The sequence below is a fragment of the Talpa occidentalis genome, unplaced genomic scaffold (genome assembly GCF_014898055.3).
Source record: "Talpa occidentalis isolate TD23 unplaced genomic scaffold, MPIMG_talOcc4v2.1 talOcc4.7, whole genome shotgun sequence".
Classification (NCBI taxonomy): domain Eukaryota; kingdom Metazoa; phylum Chordata; class Mammalia; order Eulipotyphla; family Talpidae; genus Talpa; species Talpa occidentalis.
Window position 1 is genome coordinate 76,742,332 of NW_023605083.1, and position 14,800 is coordinate 76,757,131.

The 14,800-nt window shown below is 37.6% G+C and overlaps 1 long non-coding RNA gene across 1 annotated transcript in view; it reads right to left on the minus strand.

Moving 5' to 3' along the window:
* Positions 1–14,800, minus strand: part of LOC129144836 (uncharacterized) — a 37,804-nt gene that overhangs the window by 9,667 nt on the left and 13,337 nt on the right. The window lies entirely within an intron of this gene.

A 14,800-nucleotide genomic window follows, 5' to 3' on the forward strand; every position in this document is an offset into this window, starting at 1 on the left:
CCACATCAAAAATCCCTCATGGGGCTAATAACAAAAGCCTTGTTATTAGAAACAAGAAAACAACACCCCAATAAAAAAAGGAGGCAGGAGAGTTAGACACATCTCTAAGGAAGACACAATTCCAACAAGCACATAAAAATATTCAACATCACTTATTCCCAAGAAAATTCAAATCAAAATCAAAGTGAGATGTCACCTCACACCTGTGAGAATGGTCCATCACAACAACCAGAAAAAACATGCTGGCAAGGATGTGGAGAAGAAATCACTCTCATCCACTGCTATGGAATATAATCTGGTCCAGTACCTACGGAAAACAGTTGTTTCCTAAAATACTAAAAACAGACTTACCATGTGACCCAGCAATCCCATTCTTTGGTATTTGTCTAAAGAATATCAAAACCCTAATTAGAGGATATATATGCACTCCTATGTTTTTATCACATCACTATTTATAATAGCTAATTTATGGAAGTAACATAAGTGCCAAGGACAGATGTGTTGATTAAGAAAATGTGGTATAGGGCCTCCCCGGTGGTGTAGCGGTAGAGCGCTGGGTTGCGAAGCTGCCCGCAGCCTCTGCGGCGCCGGTTCGATTCCCGGCTGCTCCCCGGCCACCGGAGGAGGGTCCCACATGGTGCGCAGACCTCTCCTGCCACCCACTGCTCCCCTCAGCAGTGTACTTCGGTCCTTCTGCCTGCTCTGCTCCCCGCTCTGGCTCTGGTGAATTCTCTCACCCTCCCGCGCTTCTGACTGTACCCAGTGCATGTATAAACAAAACAAATGAACAAACAAATAAATAAATAAATAAAAAAAAAAACAAAAAAACATGCCTCTATAAAAAAAAAAAAAAAAAAAAAAAAAAAAAAAAAAGAAAATGTGGTATATATGTACACAATAGAATACTGCTCAATAATAAAAAGAGATGAAATCTTGCCATATGAGACAGGAGTAAATTATGCTAAGTGAAGTAAGTCAGAAGGAGAAAGAAAATACTGGGTGATTTCACTCCTGTGGAATATGAAGAAACAAAAGAAAGGAACAGACAAAAAAAAACCAAACAAACAAATAAACCCTAGGAATATGACACACACACACACACACAAAACCCCACAAACAAATAAACCCTAGGAATATGACTGCAAAGTTTCACTACCAGAGAAGGGCTGGGGGTGGGGAGCTAGGGAAGAGGGGAATAAGAGGGGAGGGGCCCAAAGCACTGTGGAGTGGTATATATGCTACTGTGGTGGGTGTAGTGTGATGACATACATCTGATGAGGTGTGAATCTTTACCTCTAAATCAAATGCAGTGCTGTAAACTAATGCTTTGTCAAAAAAGTTTACAGAAAAACAAACCTAATCACCTCTTGTAAAATAAAATTAATCCATTAATTTCAGTTAACCACAAATAATGAAGAACATACAGTTTGAATGAACAAGATACCCTTCTGCTTCAATGTGACTTCAAGTTAAAAAAATAGCAGACTGGATTATGATGTCACTAAAGCAGGGTCAGAGCTCACTTCTCCCCCACCCCCCTCCCTGCCCCCAGGGATTACTGTTGCCAGTGACTGCTGTAGCATTTTTCTTATTAGTCGTTTTTATAGAAAGTGTTTTTTATTTTGGAATGTCTGCATAAATGACCAGAAGCTTACAAATTTACATAAGAAAACTTTCAAGTTTGAGTACAAAACTTTCAAATACTCATTTTTCAGAGTAGTTTTCACATATTCACGTAGAACATCTCATCTGTACCAGGCATGGACCCCATAAAGCTGGAAGGCCCTCTTCAGAAAAGAAAATCATGATGTGGTTGCGCTCTCATAGTGAGAAAGACACAGCTCAGTGAGCTGCAGACAGGGCTGGCCAATGTGATCTTGCTTTAAAAGTTTTTCTTATTCAAACTCCTTGGTGAAAAGTGATGTTCCAGTTATTTTTATCACTTTCCTTTATCTCAAAGGTATGTAAAAGAAGCTACAAGTGTTTTCTGGGAAGAAGCATTTGTTACTTCTGCACATATTTCAGTCACTCAAAATGGGTATTGTCAAAGACCTTTGAGCTTGAGAAAACCCAGGTCCAGTGTCAGATTCACTCTCCAGGGCTTGCTCCTCCCCAACCCCACCCTAATCCCCAGGATTACTGTTGAATTCCAGTAGGTAGCAGTGAGTGTATATCAGGGTGCCCAGGAAAAGGGGAAGTTCCAGGTTCCCTGCCCCACCCAAAGGAGGGTGGGGTTGAGCAGGAAAGAGAAGATGCTGGAGAAGAGATGGAGGAAGGAAGGAAGGAGGATGGAGAGCCACAAGGAGACCTGGAGGAGGCACATGGAGCAGAGACATATGAAGAAGCTGCACTTGCTTCTTGGTCCTGGACTGGTTGAAGCAGATGTGGGTGAGAGACGGTGGAGAGGTTAATAATAGCAGCCTTTGTCTTGATTTTGATTTTCCTCTTTTCCTTCCAGACTTGTCAGGTTGTTTCTGATCCTTTTCTGTGGGTCTCTGCTGAAAGGTGCTTTAGATTTGTGGCAGGCTTTTGGGCCTTGTGTTGGGCCAATCCTGCTTGGTCTTTACCCACGAGGGTAACAGTTACCCACGATGGGTAACTGTGGGTGCTTGATTTAGAAACTATATTCTTTGCCTTTTTTGTATTGTTCCCTAATTGTATTAAAGTTCCTTTCTATTAAAGTCTTATGTGTTTTGTGTTGATGAGACGGATGGCAGAACCTATTTAGAGCAGGCAGGTTTGGGGGCTCTGAGGTGCCCCTCTCCCTGCCCTGTGACAAGTGGAGAGGAAGATAATATCTGGTGCATGAAAACACCATTGTATTTCTGTTTCTTTGGCCTTTCCAAGACTGTTTCCTCTTCAGTGAAAATAAAACAGCAACTTTGCATTAAGCAAAGTCTTAGATCTAGCACCAAGAACACAAGTTAGTAAATAAAGACAAATTGGTCTTCATCAAAATTTTTGAATTTCAAACTACACCGTTAATAAATGAAAAATAAACCACAGGATGGGAGAGAAAAGCATATACATGATAAGTGATTTGTATCCAAACTATATTTAAAACACAACTCAATTACCAGATGATAAAAGGGCAATAAAAAATAAGCACAAAATTTTGAATAGATTTTTCATCAAGGAAGATATTTACATTTTATATTATACATATGAAGGGCCAATAACATATGACATGCGTTTCAATATTATTAGCCATCAGGAAAGTGCAAATCAAACCCACATGAGATGCCATTTCATAATCATTAAGATGACTAAAATAAGTACTGGAGAGGATTGGAGAAATTGGAACCCTCATTCATTGTTCATGGGATACAAAAAGATGTATCCACTGATTTGAAAATTAAAACATAAACTTGCTGTATAATTTAGCAATACTTCCCTGACTTTCCAAAGAAGAGAAAAAAAATATGTGCCTGTACAAACACTTGTACATGGATGTTCATTGTAATATGATAAATAACAGCCAAAAAAAAAAATCCAAATGCCCATCTGTGCTATACCATAGATGAACCTCAAATGTAATATACTAAATAAATTTTTGAAAAGCACAAATTATAAAATTTGACTTACATGATATAACTGTAAAAGGCAATTCTATAGAGACAGAAAGCACATTAGTGATCATTTAGTTTTGGCGTGCAGATGAAGAGTAAATACAGACGATTTTTAATGACATATATGTAGTGATGGAAATGTTTTAAAATTGTATTGAGGTGATTGTTAAACAATGCTACAAATTTACTTGAAGTCATTGAACTGTACACCTAAATTGGTGACTTTTATACTATTTATGTATATGCACACCTCTACAGATATTATATCTATATATCAAGCTGGAAAAATTAAAATAGTAACTTTCAAGGCTGCTATAAGAAATGGAGTTTGAGTGTTTGGTAGATGAGGCTAGTTAATGGCAGATATTTGCATTGCTATTGTTTTGATTTCTGACTGTCATCATTTCAACTTCTTAACTACTATGCAAGATTTATTATACTAAGAGATGATCAAATATGCCTACTCAAAAATGGAGTAATAATCCACCCCTTCCCCTCAATATTCTTGTGTCATTAGATAAAAAACTGAATGTATATGAGTTTCGACAGACAGAATTACCTCCATGATTTACTCAGCCCTTATCAGTATTTGAAATTATTTTCTCTAAAGTTCAATTATCTATGTTTAAAAGTCTTCCCTTCATCATGAAACCAAATCATTTAGTAGCATTTGCATCTAGTGAGTCTTAGGAAGTCATTTATTTTTTTAAAATTTGCTAGTTTTCTTTTATAATGCTCTTGTGGTATATAAAAGAAATCCTTTAGTTTACAGTCTATAATTAGAGATACAAGCAGGAAAAGACAATAAAAGAATTGAAATCCCAATAGCAGAATGGATTTTATAAGCTAATTAGAAAGTTTGAGAACCTAATATTTTCATTAGCAGTATATGTTAGAAAGTTAGCTGCTAAAAAACTTGCATTTTCTTGCCCTTCTATCAGTAAGAAGCATATTTTAAATAGTTAATGTAAACACCAAATATGGGAAAAACTCCATTAATATTAAATGTTTTGTTTTTCCTCATGTATTCTCAAGGATCTTCTCCACGTTTTATGCTTGCTTGTTTTTATTGACGGGGGTAATCATCTGCGAGAGTGGGGTAAAGCAGTAAAAAAAAAACAAAAAACAAAATAAAAACACAAGTAAAGTAAAAACTTTTAGAGCAATCTTAACATGAAAAATAATGATAAATATTAGAACTTTGTTTCATTACAGAGCTACATAGCTCTCTATAAGACTAAGGCAGGGAATTATTGTGTTCTTCAGATTTCAGATTACCTCTTGATGGGATTAGGTGCAGATAAGAAAATTCCAAATTATTCAAAAATTTCTTTCTGTTTTACTTAGCTAAACCCCAGGTTCAGCTGTGATTCCAAGAGGCAAGATAATTTACACAAATGTAAAAACTAAGAAAATTAAAGTAACAAGGAAATATACTACACAGTCAAATGCAATGGATAAAATGAAAACCAACGTGCCCACTTAGGAGCAGGAGGATGAGGAGAGTGGACATGGGGAGATGGTGTCCACTTCATGCTGGCACAATGGTCACTCATAATTTTGGGTTGAAAACTCCCCTGGGGGAGGAAGAGGAGCTTGCAGACATCTGGTAACAGTGAATTTAACCTTGGACTGCTGCTGTCTTCAAGTTCTATTTCAGGAAGGAACAGCCCCACTAACTGATGCTGTAAACACAGGTAACTTACTCCCTCTTCTGAGTGTTAGTATTATCTGTTCCTTTTTCAGAACACTATCTATCCAGTGTTCAATTTTTGTGAGAAACTTTCCACAGTCTTTTTCTATGAATTTCCTGTTCTTTCTCTGCTGTCCACATGCTCTCCATAGAAGATGCTCTTTTCTCTGCTGACACCATTTCCTAATGGACCAATCCAGGTTCAAACATCTGATCCAAGGTGGAATGATTGGGACTCTTCCTTAGGGGTCTGAAATAGAACTACACTTGTTCATTACCCCACTTCCATATGATTCACCTACTGAAAAAAAAAAAAAATCCATGCATCTAGGTGGTCAGTTATGCTCAGCAAAACAAGCCAGAAGGAAAAAGAAAAATATCAAATGGTTTCACTTATAGGAGGAATATAAGGAAACCAAATAAGGGATCAGAAAAAAAAATTGTAATAAATTAAAAAACAAAATTAACAGGCAACTATTAATCAGAGACACTCTGTAGGGGAGGGTTAGGGTGAGGGATCAAAACAGTGGAGGGAATGTGTTATTACACAAGGGACTATGGTGATGGTGATGGGAATTGGTGATGGGAATTTTGTGGGGACTATACCTAAAAGAAGAAAGCATGCATTGTACAGAAAGGAAGAAATATGTAAAATATATTTATAAAATTAAATTATAAAAAAATTTAGGTGGTCACATTCACTGAAAGAACAAGAAAATCACCCCACTCAGGGACATAAGGATTAAACACAGTTGTAAAAATTTGTTTTTTTATTTTTCTGTTTTAGCAAATTCAAGTTGGAAAAGATTACTATATTTCTAATACCAAGATTGTAATTGTAGTAGATACCCATTGGCTCTATCCTTGTACTTGTAGGTAGAGGGTATTCATTTTAGGATTAATATTTAAACTCTGTTCTATTTGGCTAAATTTTCAAGTCAATTTCATGTTGAAATACACTTTACTTTTATTGGGATGTTACATGGTTCTATACATTGAAGGACGAAGAGTCTCAGAGAATAATTTTTAGAAAAATGTCACCTTTCTTAATGAAAGTTAAAATAATAAAATCAATGGACAGCAAATCTTTTCTCATCAGTTGAACAAAGTCCTGCTTCTCTGCCCTTGTCACAGTTGGCAGTATTAGACAGAAGATGGGAAAAGAAATAACTTTTATTGCTCAGATGGAGTTTTTGTACCTCACCATAACCTACCTCTCTGGCATGAACATAAACACACACACATACACATATGTGTATAAACACATATAATATGTATATATCATATATAATTTATATACATCAACATCTATATGTTCTAAGTAACAAAAATTATGAAGTTATAAAAAATCATGAAATGATCATTTTAAAGTAAAACATTTTTGACTTTTAACTACATGGAACTTGTGTTCTAGAGAATATAAAATATCTCATTTCATTTGGATATTTAAATGAAAGAATATTTTATCACTACACAATTTTACAGTATAATGTTAATTGCTTTTATATAAATATATACATATACACATATTTAGAATAACAGCAAGGAAATTACTTTGGGACTTTCAGTAACTACCATGCAAGCTTAAGAACTAATTTTTGAGGGCCTCTCAGTGGTGCAGTGGGTTGAGCGCGGTGCAATGAAGCTCTCCGCAGCCTCTGCATTGCGGGTTTGATCCCGGCTGGCCAGGGAAATTCCCACATGGCGAGGCAGACCTCTCCCCTCTCCCTGCTGCTCCCCTCAGCAGTGTACTTGGGTCCGTCAGCCTGTTCTGCCCCCACTCTGTCTCTGATGAATCCTCTCACCTCCCTGCATCTCTGGCCTGTACCCCAGTCATTGTATGCATAAAATAAATCTTAAAAAAAAAAGAACTAATTTTTGAAGGGAAATAAGAATTGGAAAATTAATTAGAAATTGCATTAAATGTCAAGAAATAGCAGATCTCAAACAATTAAGATATCATTGATATTATATCATATGTCATACATAACATATATTAGATGCTTATTTTTTTCTTTATCATAAAAGTCTAAGGTGGGCAGTGATGGGTGTGGTGTCTCCATGATGTGATTATAACAGCCTTTCTAACAATTCATCTATCAGCTCAAAAAACATACATTTTTGCTATACAGTAAGTCCTCACTTAACATTCTCCACAGGTCTTGGAAACTGTGACTTTAAACAAAATGACTGGTTTCATATAATGAAAACAGTTTTACAATAAGGTAATTGATATAACAGCATTAAGATTCTACTGCTATATTTCTGGTCACAAAAGCATCACCAGACTTCTAAATAAAGATCCCAAACATTTCTAATATTAAGCTGTAAATTATATTCAATTATTTTCCAACCGCTTAGGGTCACAGGGCTGGAGACTATCCTGGTTGCTCAGGGCACAAGGCAGACACTGACTCTGGACAGGATGCCTGCCCATCACTGGGTGCACTCACACCCATGCCAGCACTCACTCAGACTTACCAATTATCCTCACATGTATATCTTTAGGATGTGGGAGGAAACCATAATTCTTGAACAAGAACTAAATAGATACTTCACTAAAGAAGACATACACATGGCCAACAGGCACATAGAAAATATTCATCATTACTATCATCGGGGAAATGCAAATCAAAACCACAATGAGATATCACCTCATACTGTGACAATGTTAAATGACCAGAAGTACTATCAAAAAGACAAGAAACAACCAAATGTTGGTGAAGATGTTGAGAACAAGGAACCCTTGAATATTGTTGGTGAGAATGTAGACTTAGCCAAACTCTCTAGAACTTAGTATAAAAAATATAGATTTGCTCTATGATTTAGCAAATCCACTGCTCAGTATCTACCCAAAAAAATGAAAACACACTAGCTCAAAGGGATATTTACACTCCTATGTTCACTGCAGACTATTTACAATAGCTAAGTTATAGAAACAACCTTAGTGTGCAATGACAGATGAGTGGGTTAGGAAGATATGGTATATTGCAGAAGAACTAAAAAGACACTTCTCCAAAGAAGAAATGCAAATGGCCAACAAGCATATGAAAAAATGTTCAACATCATTCATAATCAGGGAAATGCAAATCAAAACCACAATGAGATACCAGTGAGAATGGCACATATTTAAAAGAAACCTAGCAAAAACAAATGTTGACGAGGATGTGGAGAAAAAGGAACTCTCCTGCTGGTGGGAATGTAAACTAGTCCAACTACTATGAGAAGCTCCGTGGAGGTTCCTCAAACTGCTAAAAATGGAGCTTCCATATGATCCAGCAATTCCTCTCTTAGGACACAAACACATTAATTCAAAAGACACCTGCACCACCTGCAGCACTATTTACAATAGGTAAGCTATGGAAACAACACAAATGTCCAAAAACAGATGACTGGATCAAGAAGATGTGGTATATATACACAATGGAATATTACCCAGCAATCAAAAAAGATAAAACCCATGCCTTTCACAGCAAAATGGATGGAGCTTGATGGGATCATGCTCAGTGAAATAAGCCAGAAAGAAAAAGAAACCTACCAGATAGACTCACTTAAAGATGGAATGTAGAGGATCCAAATAAGGGATCGGGGGGAGGAAAAAAGTAATTGTGGTAAAGTGAAAATCAAAATCAACAAGCAACTCTAAATCAGACACATTCTGCTGGGCAGGGTGGGGTGGGGCAGGGAGAAGGAAGTAGGATCAAAACAAAAGTGGGAAGAGCACTAGAGACCGTGGTGATGGTACAAGTGTGAATGGGTGGTGGGAATTTCACAGGGGCTATAACTGAGATGAGAAAGCATACATTGTAATAAAAACGAAGAACAATGTAAAAAATAAATAAAATAAAAAAATAAGGATGACAAAGGAAGCAGTAAAAAATAAAGAAGATATGGAATACTAACTGGAGGGGATTATGCTAAGTGAAATAGGTCAGAAGTCGAAAGACAAGTACCAGATGATATCACTCAAATGTGGATTGTAAGTGAATAAAACAAAGGAACACACTAAACTAAACCAGGCAAACTTTAGATATTTTACTCTAGACTAAGGCTATCAGAGGGAATGGGTGGGAAAAGGTGAGAAAAAGGGAGAGGGAGTCCACTGGATTAGCATCTGTGAGTCAATAGTGGTGGGTGTGATAACATACACCTGAAGAAGTGTGAACCTGTGCTTCTAAATCATTGCTGTAGCGTAAACCAACTGTAGTTCAATAAAAATTCCAATTTAACAAAAAAGGAAGTTAGCGAGATCAAATAAGAAATTCAGTTCTGAGAGAATATTGAGACAAAATTTTGAATTGGACAGAATAGAAGGATCAGGTAAGATCACCATGTGGATAACATGACTTATAAAAGGGTCAAAATGGGTTATATGTCTGACCAGAGAGTTTAAGCAGCGAAAAAAAAAAATGCCCTAATACTAACTTGTTTCTGGACAAGGCTTTATTTATTTATTTATTTATGCATACAAGAACTTGGGTATAGGCCAGAGCGGGGGGAGGGTGGACGGTGAGAGGATTCACCAGAGACAGAGTGGGGAACAGAACAGGTAGATTGACCAAAGTACATTGCTGAGGGGAGCAGCGGGCGAGTCAGGAGAGGTCTGCTGCGCCATGTGGGTTGCTCACTGGATGGCAGGGAATAGAACTTGGGAATTTAACTCATGCTGCAGTGGCTGCGGATTGCTTCATAGGTTGCGTCTTAACCCTTGTGCCACCAGGGAGGCCCCAATTTTTACTAATAGTTTTCTGAAGCATAATTAACTTAGTGGGCTGAAGCATGTCTCCCCCAAATAAATCCAAATCATTTCAAAACCTCAGCGTGTGACCTTCTTTGCCAATAGGTTAAGCCTCACAATATGACCTACTGGCATTAGGTTCTCTGAAGATTTTATTACATCTTTATAAGATAAGAATTGAGATGAGATCCTATTAGGTTAGTGTGGACCCTAAATAAAATGATGATTCTCATAAGAAACAGAAAATAACACCCATATAGACACAAAGCAAAAGATCATGTGAAGACAGAGGCAGAGATTGGAGTGAATCACTATAATGCAAGAAATGCCAAGGATTGCCAGCAACTACAATCACTCAGGGGAGGATTATGGAATGCACATTTCCTTAGAGCTTCCAGAAGGAACCAGCCTGGCCCAAACATTTATTTTGGATGTCTGTTCCCCTAAAGTGTAGAGAGAATATAGTTCTATTGTTTTTACCTAGCAAGCTTGTGATAATTATGGCAGCCTTAGGAAGCTAGTATTGATACTAGTCATGGGAATTGTGGATTTAGAATGGGTAATGTTAGTGTGGAATAAAGTTTCAATGATAGGCAAAGAGTTTCTCAGATAATGAAAGTGAGTTTTTGAATCTGGGAAGCAGTCCAGCAGATTTTACTCTGTGAGAGTTATTCCAACAAGTTCAAGTTTAGTTTGTATAATTAAGAATAGTAAGACACTGACATTGAAAATGTACTGTGGACATGCAAAGGCTGCATACCCATTGGGCTAAATCTTTATTTGGCTCCTTGGCCATTCATAGTGTTTGAAAGGCTGGTTTCACTTTCAGTCTGCAGATTCTCACATAGTTGCTTCACACACTTCAGATCTATGCAGATGACTTTGCTCGCTTGTCTGCTAGATGAGGGAGGGGTTAATTCCCAGAATATGTTACAATATGTTCTCAGTAACGAATAGACTGTGAGACTTTAGAAGTCGATGATCAGAAAAGCCTAAGAATATTTTGATAGAAGGTAGAAATATGATATCAGAAGTGATTTTCAGGAAATCTCAGAAAAGTGAAAAACACTGTAGAGAAAATATTCTCCTCTTGACTATTCCATTGCTCATGAACAGAATCTTAGTAGAAACATAAATTTCAAAGGAGCAAGTTGACCTTCTTAAAGGAAATGAGGAACATATTATTGGAAGTTGTAGAACAAGCAATCTCTGTTATAAAGTGGCAGAAAAGTCAACCGGATTGTGATGTTTTGTTGCTGTTCAGTGGTAAACATAACTTACATGCAATGGAGTTAGGTATTTAGCCAAGAAGATTCCCAAGGAAAGTTCCTTTTTGGTTAACGTGTGTGGTGAAAGAGATAAAAAGAAACCAGTTCTAGATTATCTGGAAGCTTCCAAACTAATCCAGATTACAAAGATGAGAATGTTGGGAATGTGAGCTTGGTAGAGAAAGGCAAGTGTATAATTGGACAACCTTTGGCTGAAGAGAGCATGTAGGCAGGCAACTCATGGATCCACTCAGTCATTCTAGCAGAAGCAGGAATGCCTGTGGAGAAATCTCTTGTCTGCTGATTTGGATTCCCTGATATACCAAAGTTCAACGAGTTTGTTTTTAAAAATGTTGTACCAGCAGAATCACTGCTGGCCTGAGTAAAAGGGTAGGCAGAAAAAGATGAAAGAAGGCTATAAAACTGCTGGGATTCTATAAGCAGAAAGTGCACTGACAGACTGCTTGCTACTAATTTGGGAAAGGAAGAAGGAAGACCAACACAGGGCTATAGAGGGAGTGTAGCGACCCAGGACAGCACCTGATAGAGGACAGGTCACTGTCTATGGGTTCTCACCGTGCGCACCATTGCAAGACCACTCAGGTTCAGAGAACCTGGGGTTCTCTTAACAAAGAGAAGGGGTTTACTTAACAAGCCGGGTTAAAGGAGAGTTACTAAAGCCACAGTGGCCGGCTGGCTTACTCTAGATAGAGTCCACAGTGTTCAGAAGTTCCAGACAAAATCCTGCTCCTCCAAGATGGCACCATCCTGCCCAGCCTAGAGTGCATGGCAGCTGGAGGCAGCAGGCTGGGATCTTACTCACCCTGGCAGCCAGAGCCATTCACAGGCGGGGCTGCTGAGATGCCACCGCAACTGCCTGCAGCAACAGTCTGAAGGTCGGGATGAACCTCACTGGAAGCTGGAAGAGACAACAGCAGAGGCAGCAGCACTAAAAGGCGGTGCCACATGAGCTGACACACAGCTCTCTGAGACACTAGGCCCAAGGCCTTTGGTGTTCTTCCCAGGAGATTGCAGCAACAAGACCGCAGGCAGGCTCAGCCTCCTGGTCCCTGCAAAACTGTTCAGCTTCTCTCTTTTTGGAGGTAAGCTTCTAAGGCTTCTTCCTCCTATGTTCTTTCTGAGGTCTATGTGTGTGACAACTAACTCTATGTTGGGGATCGGTGTCTCGGGACTTGGGCATTGCTCCTGAGCTTCCTTATAGCCACTTCTAGGGTCTCCTACCCTCGATGCTTGGTCCATTCAACCTGGCTGGCACCCGGGGAAAGGACTGCAGTCAGAAAAACACCAGCCTTGCCCTGCAGACCACAATGCAGCACTGGGGCAAAGACAGAGGTGTGGCCATAGAGGTTGAGCTGGAGACATAGAGGCTGAGTTGGAGAGACAGCCTTGGACCCGGGGCTAGCAGCACTACCACCAAGGGCACAGAGGACAGGGCTTTGAGCCTCAGGGAATCTTTTGAGCCTGGAAACCTAAGATTTGTTCTGCTGGATTTGGACTTAATTTTCCTAGTGCCCTTTAGCCTTTCCATTTTCTGTCTATGGAAATGGAACTCTCTATCCTGTACCATACTGGTCTCACCATTCTATTCTGGAAGGAGATCAATTATTTTTTAGTTTCACAAGTCCAGGGATGGAGGAAAGTATTCTAAGGCATGGGATATATCCAGAGTTTTACACATGCTTGAGTTATATGATTTTGATGATGAGATTTAGGATTTGTTGCAGTGATGGTTTTTACATGAAAATTTCCACTTAGGAGTTGATGTTAAGATGGGGGGATTTGGGGTAAGGCAAATGTATTTAACTTGGGAGAGGAATGTGAATGGTAACTACCTGGCAAGAGTTGTCACTCTATTGCTTTTTTATTCAGAGATTTACTAAATATTTTCAGTGTTAATTTATTTTTTGCAGTTTTCTTTAATTGTAACATTGGATTATAATTGTGCATGTTTCAGGTGACAGTTTTGTACCGCAATATCTGTATACACTGTACTTTGTCACCAAAAGTTTAGTTTCCATGTAACACCAAGTAATTGACCCCCATTACCCATGGCCCTGAGCCCTTCACCTCTGATAACTGCCATCCTGTTGTCAGTATCTAAGGTTTTGCTTTCTTTTGTTTGTTGATTTTCTTTGTTTCTTTATATTCCACATGTGAGTGAAATCATAACATTTGTCTTTCTCCATTGGATTTACTTCATTTAGCATAACCCCCTCAAAATCCATCCATGTTGCCACAAATGGTAACATTTCATCTTTTTAAAAATAGTTGATTAGTATCCCAGTGTATATATAACATCTTATATATACATGCATTTTCTCATGGGCACTTCGGTTGTTTCCTTTGTTTCCTATCTTGGATTATTGTAAATAATGCTTCAGTGAATACAGGTACATAAATATTTTTGAAATAGTTTTTGTCATATTTAGATAAATACCCAAAAGTGGAATAGCTGGATCATATGTTATTTCTATTCTTAATTTTTATTTAAAAAATTTACATGTTGTTTTCCATGTGAACTTTCAAATTTGCTTTTAGGCTTTAAAAATAATTAAAAAATATTAACATATACATAATACCAAAGTGAAAAATACAAGAAGCAAAGAACAAATTCATCTATAATTACAGATAGTTTGCATACCATTTAACATGTATAAGTCCTGTGTGCATAGCTATATAATTAAGCATTGATATTAAATTAAGGTTGTATGGTTGTATATCATGCTTTTTCACATACCATGAGTATATATCATATCAAAGTACAAAACTCTATGAGTATTTTGATAACCACAAATAAACTACACCAACTCAAGTTGGAAGAAAAAAACAAGTAATCTTGCCTTTCTTGGCAACAACAATCTCATAAAAGACAAACATGGCAACAATTTTCTAGATGAAGATAATGGTAGAGTTATGATTAAAATACTGCATTCCCTTACTGTTTGATTAATAAATGAGGCACATGATCTTCTAGTCTATAGATTGCTTTTTAATTTTTGTGGTAGATTCTTTTGAGGTATAATTTTTTTTTTGTTTTCTATAGTTCTATTTGTTTTTTGTTTTTGTTTCCCTTGCTATTGGGGTTGTGTCCCCAAATCCATCTTTGCAGTTGTTGCCAGTAGTGTACCCCCTGATTTCTTTTATTTTTAAATTAACTTTTATTATTTTAAATTTTATATATTTTTTACATCATTTTTCATTTTTGCAAAATGTATGCATTTTCATCATGGTTATAGTCCCCATACAATTCCCACCCCCCCTTGATTTCATCCTATTCCCGCCTGCCCCCCCAACCCCATAATGTGTCTCTGGTTTATAGTTGCTTGTTGATTTTGACTTTTACTTTATTATAATTAGTTTTTTTTCCTGGTTGCTTATTTAAGTTTTCTAAATTCCTGCTATGAGTGAGACCCTCTGGTATTTTTCTTTTTCTCTCTGGCTTACTTCGCTGAGCATAAACCCTTCCAGTTTCATCCATGTTGCTGCAAATGGCATGAGTTTATCTTTTTTG